This window comes from Vicugna pacos, chromosome 22 (assembly GCF_048564905.1).
Source record: "Vicugna pacos chromosome 22, VicPac4, whole genome shotgun sequence".
NCBI lineage: Eukaryota > Metazoa > Chordata > Mammalia > Artiodactyla > Camelidae > Vicugna > Vicugna pacos.
Window position 1 is genome coordinate 18353628 of NC_133008.1, and position 13768 is coordinate 18367395.

General features: G+C 37.8%; 2 long non-coding RNA genes across 2 annotated transcripts; both read left to right on the top strand.

Moving 5' to 3' along the window:
• The first annotated feature begins 687 nt into the window (after positions 1 to 687).
• LOC140688434 (uncharacterized) lies at positions 688 to 2289 on the top strand. The gene is made up of 2 exons (XR_012063127.1): positions 688 to 796; positions 1257 to 2289. It is a non-coding gene; the product is annotated as an uncharacterized lncRNA (long non-coding RNA).
• A 6649-nt stretch (positions 2290 to 8938) lies between these two features.
• Positions 8939 to 11144, top strand: LOC140688436 (uncharacterized). The gene is made up of 2 exons (XR_012063129.1): positions 8939 to 9016; positions 10972 to 11144. It is a non-coding gene; the product is annotated as an uncharacterized lncRNA (long non-coding RNA).
• Positions 11145 to 13768: the final 2624 nt, after the last annotated feature.

The following is a 13768-nucleotide window of genomic DNA, read 5'->3' on the forward strand; positions in this document are numbered from 1 at the left end:
ACAGGCTGGTTTTATTGGCTCAACTACTTTATCTGATTCAGAGACCTAGGAATAAAAGCTTACTAAATGACAGCCCTTCTCTGATATCAGGCTGTTGACTGGCACAAAATTATTTTTAAATTCACTGGCATATCTGCAAAGTCACCATCAAAAATCCTGGATTTAAAGTATGATTAATTCATTTTATTTTATCAGAAGAAAAAAACTAAAATATAAAAAGTTCACATAAAACTGGGCATGGGGGGGCGGGGCGGGAGGCAGGTGGGCACTGTGGGCTTAAACAGTTTGGCTTCAGGGTTAAGTCGAGTTTGCAGGCAGTTGGGAGGTACACCCAGCCACCGCCTGGCTCACCTCCACCTCTAAGTCTCGTTTCTTCCTAAAGGAGAAGGGAACAAGCGCTTTGCAAATGGGTCTCTCATAATCTCTTCATTGCAACTGTTCAGACTCAGAGAAATTCAAGAGTTAGCAACCACAATAATTGGTACACTTTCCATTTTGAAGATGAAGACATGTTCCCAGGACCACATAGGTGGTGAACAGCAAAGCCTAAAGCCAACACATCTGTGGTCTTCACCCTAAGCTATCACGTCAAGGGGAGACACATCAGAGAGACTCAAGGTCAAGGGCAGGGAACAAAGGGGCTGACATCACCGGCTTGTGACATCAGAGAACTACTGTGGGATGGAAGGGACTAAGCAAGAGGGGTTTCAGTGACTCAACCAGATTTTAAATATTTCAAACACTCGTAAATCGGCGATTCAAACTGACTCTAGGGTGTTTGTTCAAGAGCCTCCAGGTATGTCTCAGAGAACGAACAGGAATGAATCTTTACTACCCACCAAACCTACTTTTTTTTTTAATTGTTGAAAAGTGTTATTGTTACTATTAAAATTTAATGCTACAGATATAGAAAAATCAGGGGGATTACACATTAAAAAAGTGAAGATTAGGTTCTTCGGGGGAAACTGGGGTGTTAATTATGAGTACCTTTTATTTTCCACTTTACGTATCTCTATAATGTTTGAGTTTTTAACACTGAGCATAGATTACTTTTATACTTGGGAGAACACAAAGTGGTTTGAATTTTTTTAATCATTGCAAGAAAATGAAAGATTAGCAAAAATGTTTACAACATATGAGTCACTAAAGCAAAGTAAAAGACTTCTAAAGTTTAAAAACATAAGTGAAGACACTTCAGCCGAGGAAGAAAAGAGCTGGTGTTTTAATTACCAGTCCTCTCTAATTTCATTTTTCAGAAAAATAGATAAGGTACACTGAGAAGAACATAAGAGGAACGAAGCCACTTTCTTATTACTTGGAAGAAGAGGATTCAAAAAGAACAAAGGAGCTCATTGACAGGTCTAACTATAGACATGTTATTAGAAGGGAGAAACAAAAAAGGAGAATTCGGAATCACAGACGTTCGTTTTATCTGTCACGTTTCCTTCTTCACGGAGGCACAGTGAATTTGCAAGCCAGCTCCTAAAGATGAGTGGCCAAGGAAAACACAGAGAGGGAACAGGAACCAGCTATTCCCCCTTGGAACTCAGTCAATTAAATGCAGCCCGGAAGGGATCTACTCTAATATCAAAGAAGCTGTCAGGGGATCAGTTCCCCAGAGTTTAGGGTTAATGATGTAGAGCATGGCAGCCTGGCCAGGAGCAGAGAAACAGAAACCACCGAGAACAGGTGTAACTAGAAAAGACCGAAATAACATAAAATAAGCATTTCCCAGAGTAATGGAGGACCTTGGGCAAAATCCTCTGCAGACATGTCAGCATATCCCCTCCTTGCAGCCGTCTTCAAGAGTTGGGTTCTCCCACATTTAGCAGGCTTTACTGTAAATCAAGGTTTCTGTACCTAAAATCATCATCAACATTGAAGAATGACCTCCCTTGATACCGTTCATAAGTCCTGGGGTATTAATACAGTAGACTCCAAAGTAAGTCCCTCTCTCACCCAAGGTACAACTGGCAGCATCATGTTAATCCTGAAGTTTTTATATAAAAGAGCCCCAAGATGAAGGTCACTGGTAAAGATGTACCTAGAATCCTGAGTGTGAGTTAATTACCCACCAGCCTACTGTCCACTTTGGTGAAAATCAGCGACCAACACAAACGGAGACAAGGTGAACCACCAAATGCTAGGCCTTTGCTTGCTATGGTCAACAGAGCCCTCCTTTTAAAGGGCTCCTCTGCGAAAAGACTCCCCCACTATTACCCAGGCCACTGGAGAAATGAAATGGGAAAGAAATACAATGTATTCAAATAAATAGGCAAACAGACTGCAGCCCATGTTTAGTATTTCATCTTTTAAAGTTACTGAAATTCACAGGCCACTTGCCTTTTTGGTTTCATGCATTTCATTTCCAACAACATGGCAGGCCAGATGTCTTGCAAGTTCATTTCACCTGAAACCAGTACCCTCCCCTTTCTCACCTTCTCCTTCCTCACCACAATCCAGGAGTTATCCTGATCGTCAGTATTTCTCTTAGCTGTGCACACTGAGAAAAAAAGGGGGGTGGGGATAAAGGCCTACGATGCCCTTTCAGCCTTTGAGAGATGCCATGCTTTTCATTTTATTCAATTCTTTTATTTAACCATCTTATTAAACTATTTGGTGGTTTGACTTTTTCATAATCAGTAAATGTTAAGTCAGGTAATAGAAAGGCCATCTGAGAGACAGACAGAGGCCTTTGTTAACCTTGGCTGGAATTACTCTCTTTGATGGAAATCAAAGAACAAACAACTCGATAGAGCTGTAATAGGTCCTTTGGAGGGATGATAAAAAAAAATACACTGTACTCCTCAAAGCAGTCATGGAAGCCTTACCATTACTTAGAGCTTAATGGGTCTGAACATCATAGTGAGAAAGGTATAAACTACTTCTCCCTTTTGGAAAAAAGTGTTAGCTCTTCTAGGGTATCATTCAGAGAGTCAAGCAAGCCAGCTTACTCAATGGTGCATAAGTGGCCTCTAAAAATTAATGGACCTTTCAGAGGTTGGTACTTATTACCTGATGCTGAGGTCTGGGGTTAGGCATTGTTGAGAGAAGGAAAAAACAAAAAAAGGTGGGGAAACACAGATGCTCTCCTTGGCAAACTAAAATGAGTCTGAGCTTTGCTACAGCCTGTTAGCTAACTCTGAGTACAAATGGCTTTTGTAGATGACATTTATTTAGCACTTACTAAATGGCACACATCAGGTCCACCCCCTTTGATGTATTAGCATATTTAACCCATTAAGTAAGTACTGTTATGTTTGCTTTACCAAAGGAAACTGAGCCTTAGTTTTTAAAAGTGGTCCAACAAATCCGCACAGAGAAAATGTTTAGCACAAGAAGGAAAAAAAAATACGTAATGAGAACACTAAGCATTTCTGTCTCTGGACAACTGCTTGGAGGCCAAAAAGCCACTATGCCTCTCAGGATAGTAAATGGCAAGTCAAAAATGCTTATCAGTACACAATCTCAGGAACATCGTGAATTCCAGCCACGGACTTCACAATAAACCACAAGTAGCAACAGAGAATTTAACACCAAGGGAAAACCGCAAGCAATTAATATGAATAACCTCACATGGACATTATAAAACCATATTTATGAGTCTCAGACTCACACACCCTCTGGATCATGACCCCAGAAGTTTCTGTAATGGCAATAAAGCAGGATCTGATTAATGTGAAACTAAACTGTCACATCTGTGCCCTTTTATTTGACAGTCCATCATGTAAATGCAACAGAACTAAAACAGAGAAATTTGTCAATGTTCGTGGTGTTTGGCTCGGAACTTCTCTACAGACCCAGTACTCATAAGATCTGTTTGAAGTTTCTAATCACTATCAAGCTGCCAAATCCTTAATGAAGGCAATGAAAAGAGTAGTCATTACACTTGATCCGTTGGATTTTCACCTTCACCTACAAAGGTCCTTTGAACCGGTCATGAACCTCTACCTAGGCTTTAGTACCTGCACAAGAGAGATTAAATTACTTTTCAGCAAGTGACTTAAAAATAACAGGGTAAAATAAACACACACACACACACACACACACGCATGTATATATGTATACATGTCTACCTACTTGCATGCGCATGTATTTATGTGCTGTTAAAAAAATGACAAGCTTCTGCATGATAATAATTTCAAGTGTTTATATGACCAGCAAGCCAAATTCTACAGGTTATCCACTTCAAGTGCCATCAGCAGTAAACAATCTGATCCCTACCTTACTTCTCCACATTGGGACCATCTAGACAGACGAAGGGATGGCCGTGTAAGCCCAGCCTGCAAAACTTGCTTTGGAAGGCTGTAAAAGGACATGACCAAAATTTTAAAAATCAATGGCATGTACAAGGTAATCAATTCATTTAAGTTTCAAAACGCTAAAGCCAAAACACTACTGAAATGTAAATGGGTTAAGTGCGTGACAAATAAAAGCACTACCTCATAGAGAATGTAACAAGCTTAGAAAAATAATTATCTTCTCCCCATCCCCCAGGGAAAAAGAACTTGAAGAGATATGACAACTAAATATAATGGATATGGGAACAAAAAAACAAAGGCATTAGGTAAAAACTAAGAAAATCCAAATAAAGTACGATTTTAGTTAATACTGTGTCAATATTGGTTCATTTATTGTGGCAAATTCATTCTAGTGTGAGATGTTAATGACAGTGCAAACTGGTTGTAAGGTAGAAGTCTGTACTCTTTGCAACTTTCCTGTAAATCTACAACTATTCTACCATTTTGAAGTTTATTTTGAAAAATCTAGCAGGGATGATATTTTTTTGGCAAGCACAAACATGTAATCTCTACATCTGCCCAAATGGGAGGAAAAATAAAGCTTATCTTGTTTACTTCCTCCAGGCTCATCTCAAACAACTTTCTCCTTTCTAGCTGTGGTAGAACTCTCTCCAATCTTCAAGGATGACATTTCCTATGATTCTGGACACGCTGTTCTAGTGCCAGAATAACGCTCTCCGATTTTCACTTTCTCTTCTGGCTGCAATAACCCAAAAGCTTAGCCACACATACAAAAAAGCCATCCTGAGAGAAAAGAGGGGCATATCCAATCTTTGTTTGACCTTGGTAGGAACTAGCCTGAAAAACAGCCCTGATTCATGATGCAAATAGAGAGTGGGGATTTTTCTCAACAAGAGACATAGAAGAGGCTCCAGTATTAGGAATTCCCTCCTGTTTCGTTCTGGATGTCAACTAGGCATCCCCTGCTACCTAGAGCCCAAAGCTGCCAGCTCCTTCGCTCCAGGTTGCAACTAGAAAAGCAGTAGAAATTGTCACTAACCAAAAGGCCGGAAGCCCTCTGAGGTGGAAGATTCCAGTCTGCAGAAACTGTGAAACTGATCCTAATAACAAGTAAGGACTGCTGCTGGCGGCGGGCACTGCAGAGCTGTATTCCCTTTTCTTGTTTAAGCACGAGGAAATAGATACCAATACTTTTGATTTCCACAAACCGCTAGAGGAAATATAACCCAAACTTCTCTAAAGGGATAAACATGGGAGAAATTTAAAAAAACACTAAAATTTAAAGAAGGACTGATTACAAAACCCAAGGTAAGTGGTGGAGGGGAGGAAGGCATAATTTTACATGACTTTTCCCCCTTTGAGGACCTAGAATTGGTGTCAGATCAAAGATGTTGTCAGCTTCCTTGTCTTCTCTGCTGCATTCATTACCCTTGTAATTATTAATATCCGCGTTCCCTCCTATAATACTGCAGGGATCATTCCACTCTCTTAAATCCCCATGACCTATCTTAGTGTTGTTTCATAGTAAATGGTTGGTATATAGACTTCCTTATATCTCTTATCTAGTTGTTTAACTTTCAATGCAACCACGTGTATACTTTTTAAATTCTATTTCCTGCTCTTAATAAAGTACTTAAATGAATTTTCCTTCAGGGGCCTAGCTATCTTTTCAACGGAATTAAAAAAAAAAGTTTTAATTATAATTTCTCAATCTACATTATACCAAATGACAAAAGGTTTTAATCAGAAATGTATTTATAATTAATTTGGCTTTTATTTTAAAAGGCATAGAAAATGTCTGTCAGTCACCTTTGAAAGACCTGGCTGAATGACTCAGACATTCCCGTTAATGCAGCCACAGGGAGAATTAAATATTTAGGAGTGTGGTGGCATCTAGTTTGTCAGAACAGTTCCATTTAAATTATGCTCCCCCGTTACCAATTGTAGCTGATGATTTAATTAGGTGGCTGGAGTAAGTTAAAATGATCATTAATAAGCTGTGTTAATGTCATCAAAATTTCTATTCTCCAGAGTTGGGGGAACAGCAAGGAAAAAAAAAAAAAACCCTGTCTAGTGAGGAAAATGGCCTATTTCTCACAAAATTCACTGGTTTTTTCCCCCTCCAGTAATTAGCCTTGTTTTGTTTGGTATGTGCACACTAATTACAGCAACAGCTTTATTTTGCTTTGTCTAAAAGATTGCTTCATTTGATTACATTTGCAGAGTCTACATAGTGTAGCTATTATAAAGCATCCAAAAGGACAATCTTGGGTTCTTTTTCTAAAGTATTCATAGAACTATTCTTATTATTTAAACTGTATCAAATAAAGAGTATTAAAAAAAACTAACATGCAAATAAAACTAAGTTCTTTAAAGACAATACATCACAATAAACTTTAAAAAAAATTTTTTTTAATTGAAGTATGGTCAGTTGACAATGTTGTGTCAATTTCTGGTGCACAGCACAAAGTTTCAGTCATACATATAAATATATTTGTTTTCATATCCTTTTTCATTATAGGTTACTACAAGATATTGAATGCAGTTTCCTGTGCTATACATAGAAACTTGCTGTTTATTTTATATACAATAGTTAGTATCTATAGCAGTTATATATATTTCAAATTCCCAATTTATCCCTACCCACCCTCTTTTACTGCTGGAAACTGTAAGTTTGTTTTCTATGTCTGTGAGTCTGCTTCTGTTTTGCAAATAACTTCATTTGTGTCTTTTTTTTTTTTTAGATTCCATATATAAGTGATATCATATGGTATTTTTCCCTCTTTCTGGCTTATTTCACTTAGAATGATGATCTCTAGGTCCATCCATGTTACTGCAAATGGCATTATTTCATTCTTTTTTAGGGCTGAGTAGTATTCGCGCGCGCGCGCGCGCGCGCGCGCGTGTGTGTGTGTGTGTGTGTGTGTGTGTGTGTGTGTGTGTGTCTCCCATCTTCTTTATCCAGTCACCTGTCAATGGACATTTAAGTTGTTTCCATGTCTCACAAGAGGCTTTTTTTTGTTGTTGTTGGGGGTAATTGACCTGATTTTTTTTTTTTTACATTTTTTTGAGTTATAGTCATTTTACAATGTTGTGTCAAATTCCAGTGTAGAGCACAAGTTTTCAGTTATACAAGAACATACATTCACTGTCACTTTTTTTTTCCACTGTGAGCTACCACAAGATCTTGTATATATTCCCCTGTGCTATACAGTATAATCTCATTTATATAGTCTACATTTTGAAATCCCAGTCTGTACCTTCCCACCCCCACCCCCTTGGCAACCACAAGTTTGTGTTCTATGTCTATGAGTCTGTTTCTGTTTTGTATTTATGTTCTTTTTTTTTTTTTTTTGGATTCCACAGATGAGTGATCTCATATGGTATTTTTCTTTCTCTTTCTGGCTTACTTCACTTGGAATGACATTCTCCAGGAACATCCATGTTGCTGCAAATGGCATTATGTTTTCGGTTTTTATGGCCGAATAGTATTCCATTGTATAAATATACCACATCTTCTTTATCCAGTCATCTGTTGATGGACATTTAGGCTGTTTCCATATCTTGGCTATTGTAAATAGTGCTGCTATGAACATTGGGTGCAGGTGTCTTTTTTGAAGTAGGGTCCCTTCTAGATATATGCCCAGGAACAGGATTCCTGGGTCATATGGTAAGTCTATTCCTAGTCTTTTGAGGAATCTCCATACTGTTTTCCACAGTGGCTGCACCAAACTGCATTCCCACCAGCAGTGTAGGAGGGTTCCATTTTCTCCACACCCTCTCCAACATCTGTCATTTCACAAGAGCCTTTTTAAAACACCTTATTTTGGAGCACCCTTCCAACACAAAATTTTCCATCTTCTAAATGAAAACAGAGATAGAGGAATGTCTGAGAACAATATCATGTAGGACTCTCGATTTGCTGCAGAAGCTAACAGCTCCAGCAGAATTTCCCTGCATCTTGCTCAGAGAGCAGCAAAACATTGACACCAAGTGGGAGGACAGAATCCCACACCCAAGTGTGACTAACCCACTGTAATCTACTGATCACAGTAATTCCATATAGCACTCACAAAAGAAAGATGTTTTCACTTCCCATCTGTTAGGTTGAAAGTGATGTCAGCGATGAGGAACCTATTTCCAACTTCCCAGTAACCTACACGACAAACTCTATACCATTTGCTCACAGGGACAAGAGGAAAATGGAAATATAGTTAGTCCTCTGAGCAAGGAGAATAGACCCTTGAGAGATAGGCTCCAAAAAGCCCATATTATCCACAGTAACTCCCTTAAAACCTGACACGGAACTCCTACAAAGGATTCACTATTTATAGGAGTCTCTGCACTGAAATGGATAAAGACTTACTTGTCCTCAAAGAAAGCAACATGAAACAACTAATTCAATAGAAAGGATTAGTTTATCTCTTGAAACAATTAGTGTCACTATCACCTGGAAAAAGTAAAGTGGCCTGAAAATGCACCACAAGGCCAGCAGGTTTTATTTGAGAGGCCAAGCAACGTGAGGAAAATCCCATGCGAAGAATTCAATCGAAGGACACACTGGCGGAGTCCATCAACAAGGGACCTGATGGACACTATTCATTCTTTCAGCAATGTTTTACCAAATATGCAATGCAAAGTCCTGTACGCGCGCTACGTGGGAGGAGGAGAGAACGGAGCACTGGATGACCACCACTCATGTGCCTGCAGCTTTACCCAGCCTTCCTTGTTTCTCTCTCATCCCAGCCCCTGAGGTAAGCTGTCATGGTCACTTTACAGGTGATGAATCAGACACATCGAGCACTGGGCAGTCGGCTTGAGATCACGCACCTACCAAATGGCAGAAGCATCATCTACAGTTACTTCTGCCAACTCAGATCCCCACACAATTTCCTGCAGGAGAAATGAACACAACACTTACCCTTCAGAAATAGATCCCAGAGCCAGGGAGAAAGGGCCCAGGTAAAGATCACTCTAACAAAGGTTTCTGTGATGGTGCTGTAAGGAAGGCCAAGTCCAGAAGCACAGGAGTTGAGAAATGAGGAAAGATTTGCAAGACGTGAAATTTAAGCTGGACATGTGGTCGATTTTGACATGTGACTCACAAAGCATTTCAGAAGAAAGACAAAGTATAAACCAAGGCACAGAAACAAAAAGAACTGTAACAGAGGTTTGGGACACAAGGAATGATGGATGTGGGCTTCAAAATAGGGTTCAGGTAAGCAATGAGCAGTCAGTGATTTACAACATCAGCTTTGGAATGAAGCTGTCCAGATGCAAATTCCAGAATGACCACTTGTTAGCTGTGGGAAACTGCCAATGATGTAAGCGCCCTAAACCTCGGCACCCTCATCTGTAAAATAAGGATAACGGCACATCCCTAGATTTGTTTCAAAGATTAAATGACATGATACGTATCAAGCTCTTAAGCTGATACCACATACATGAAAAGTAACTGTCAGCTGTTACTGTAGGGAGATCATAGGATACAAGCTTGAAAAAGAAAGTTGGGACCATACTTAAGACTGGGGTAACACCACCAAAAAGAGTTTGGACAACGTGTTATGGGCAATAGAGGAAAAATACTGAAAATTTTTGAGTCAAAGAATTTTATGATGAGGGTTATACTACAGAAAGAATAATGTGGCAGTGGTATCCAGGATGGACTGGGAAGGAAAGAAAAAAAAAAAAAGACTAGCATAAGAGAATGAATTAAGACAAAGGCCCACACAAGCAAAGGTCAGGAAGAGATCCACAACCAACAGAATGGAAGTAAATATAAATGAAGACACCAAAGATATTCCATAATTATGCAAAGGATTAACCCTCAAATCCTACTACAGAGGCAGTCTGTGATGAGCTAAATACTAACTAATCCTATCGTCTCACTGACACTGCAGAAATAGGAGATAGGTTCTTCCTACAATTTCTATGGAAAAGCACAGAATTGTTAAGTAGGTTAGACAGTTTAGAAAAAGAAAAAAGATGGAGGATTTGCTCTAGCAGATATTATAAAGCCAACAAGATAAAGATAAGTGAGAGATGGATGGATGGATCGAAGGATGGAAGGAAGGAAGGAAGGGAGAAAGGAAGGAAGGAAGGAATCAGTGCAAGAATAAACAGACCAGTGGAAAAAACTAGAGCTCTGTAATAAAGAGGCATCATAAAACAGGTTTAGGCTGCATGACAGAGTACATTATGCTAAGACAATGTCTCAATATGAGGACTAAAAACAGTATATACAAAAATACAAAGCTGAAGCAAAAAAGATCCAAGAGATCTTTGAGAACTTGGAGGTAGAGAAGGAAATATCTTTTAAAATAGGCAAAATTATACATTGTGAAAGTAAGACTAGGTTATGCTTATCTTAGGAATGCTTTTAAGGGTGCCCTAAGTAAGCCATGATTTTTTCAAACTAAATCATTTTATCATTTCTTTGTGAAACTCACACTAAAAACAAATAGAAAAATTACAACTACGGAGGGCAATAATCTTAACGGGGACTATTTGCTCTTCTGCCTTTCTGCAAAAAGACTTTCTACATTTTATTCAATGATCCAATTAAACTGTACTAACCTCAGAGAATGCATTAAAGTATTTCAGTTTGTCCTCCTAACCTTCACCCCCCACAGTATGATAGTCAATGACCAAACCACGTCCTAAGAATATGGCCCATGATAACATCACCTGCACCTTAACTGTTTTCCAGGACCAGAAAGTATCCGCAGATCAGGGTGACTTAGGAACTTGTGACTCAAACCACCAGACCAGCTGCACGTACCTCACAGATGTCCTGTCTCCTGGGAAAATGCCACAAGACAATGACTAACCACCACCTCCCTGCTCCTCCTAGCAATAAAGAAACCCAAATTCTTTTCTGAAGGAAGATGGTTCTTTAGGACGTTAATCCATCATCTTCTCGGTCAACTGGCTCTTGGGATAAAGTCACTAATCTGCCCCAACAACGTGTCTCTCCATCTATTGGCCTGTGCCACGGCAAACAGCTCAATCTTGGACCGGATAACACCACCTGGTTCTGATGGAAAAAGGAATACAGTCATGTCTGATGGAGTATCTTTGCTCCACTGACATGGAAGCCATAGTAGTATAAATGAAAACACACTTTCCTTCAACTTCTTTCCAACTGCTCTTCACTGTTTTTGGTCTCTCGGTTCTTACCTGCCCTTTCTTTTGCCTCTTTGTTGCCACTCAACCTTATCACTATGATCTGCATTTCCTTACAATTTCCACTCTTCTTTCATTTGAAACTTCCTTTATTTCTCTAGCATCTTTTCTCTAATCCTTCTTTTGAATCATAGAGTCAAACTGATTGAGAAAAAGGAAATGTCAGTGTCAGGTGTTGCCCTCTACACATGAATAACAACAACAACAACAAAACAGTCTTAAAATGTGCTTCTCATCAAAAAAATAAAATAAAATAGATTCCCTTCTACCAAGCTGATTTCCAGGTGGGTGAAACATTCTTATATCCAAACAGTAAACTTGCACATCCAAGTGGAAGGGGAGAGTAGTATTTCTCCCTTCTCCCCTGTCCCCCACATGCAGAAAAGACAATCAAACACCGACATTTGCATAGAAAGAAGCTGCCACCTCTAAATAGTATGCAGTTTTTCAAATCATAATTTTACTATCTCTATACTTCTGCAAACTCCCAAATCTCCAAAGCGAGTAACTCATAGATCTCAGATTCAGTCAGGGGATAAGCTTAAAATTGACGCAAAACAAGGCATAGTTTGTCTAGAGATTTTTCTTTAGAAAACACAAACTACTCTATGCAATTATACTGAGAATTGAAAACTGCTACAGATGGCTTACTAAGACTATTAATACCATAAGAACATTACATGGCATTTTGTCATTAATTGCTAAAATCTCATTGACTTTAATCTACAAAAGTAATAAATCCAACATTCCATAATTGCTTGTATTTTTAAACCCTAAGAGATTAGGTATTTTAAATCTTCTTGTCTCTGCCCTTAAGTAGCGAATTTAAATACTAGAAAATATATTTGAAGCTTCTGCCTTAGAAATGAAAACACTAATTTTGTCAGGAAACAACAAAAATAGATGAATTCAGTCTGCACGGTTTTCCTCACTACAGAGTTTCTGTAAAAACTGCAAGATAAAACTAAACATTAGCACAATTTAACAACCTTGACTCAGAATATAATCTAACATATATGATAACTCATAGAAAAAATAATGTGACAATGAGTGTGTGTGTATATGTCCATGAATGACTGAAAAATTGTGCTGAACACTGGAATTTGACACAACATTGTAAAATGATTATAAATCAATAAAAAATGTTTAAAAAAATATAATCTAATACAGTTCTCAGGTAAAATAATACTGTAACCTTGATAGATTTTAGGACATATTTTCTTAATTGTGATTATAGTTAAATTATAGTTAGATGTTATTGTTGTTGTACTTATGTCTTAAAATATTATTTATATAAAAATATTTTCAAATATATAGTCAGAACAATGTAAATACTACTTTTTACTAGGTTTTAATTTTATAATTTAACAGTAGTCAAACTCAGAAATCTTAATGTTTCTAGAACAGACTGTACACTTAAAGGATATACAAAGAATGGGATGGAGTAGAAGAAAGAGCTAAAGATTTACTTTCAATACTAAATTAGCCTGAATTATTTTATTTCTTTAATATCTGCATGTACAATTTTTATAAACAAAGAAACAAAAGTACAGATTATGGTTACGTCTGAGAGATAAGATTACAGGAGATATTTAACTTTCTCCTTCATATTTTTATATATTTTTTCAATTCTCTTCCACAAGAATATACTTTTTTCACTCAAAGGGAGAATAAACCTTAGAAGTAAAACAAACAGGATGGCCACAGCCAGCAGGATAGCTAACTAGGTATCTAGAGCATAGATCAAACACACATCAACTAAATTTCTAGATAAAATATACTTTTAAAATAAAAAAGAATACTTTTTAAATTTCACGGTTAAGAATTTTTTTAAATGAGAAGAAATAGAATGAAGCACTGAACAGGAAGAGATTAAGCTAGGATAGGATAAATAACCACCTTACTAACACACATTCCAAGTGCTAAGAGTAGATTATTAAATATTAATAAAAATATACAATTCAATATGTATGCTCAACTTTAACACTGTACTGTAAGCTCTAAAAAAAAAAAAAAGAGTGCCTACTTTCATACCAGTTTTTGAATGGTTTTAGTATCACCTCAGGATATGAAAGAACTATCACTGCATATTAGTAAAGAAATTTTGCCTTCGTCAAATGGTGCTCAGACTATGAGTTGCTCATACAGAAAGAATCAGATTGAATCTCTCCCATGTGTCACAAAAATCAAACTAAAACCACACTGCGATATTACTACAGACACATTCAAATGTCTGATCCTAAGACTGATAATATCAAGTGTTGGCAAGAATATGAAGAAACTGGAACTATGATATGTGGCTGGTGGGAATGCAGAAAGGC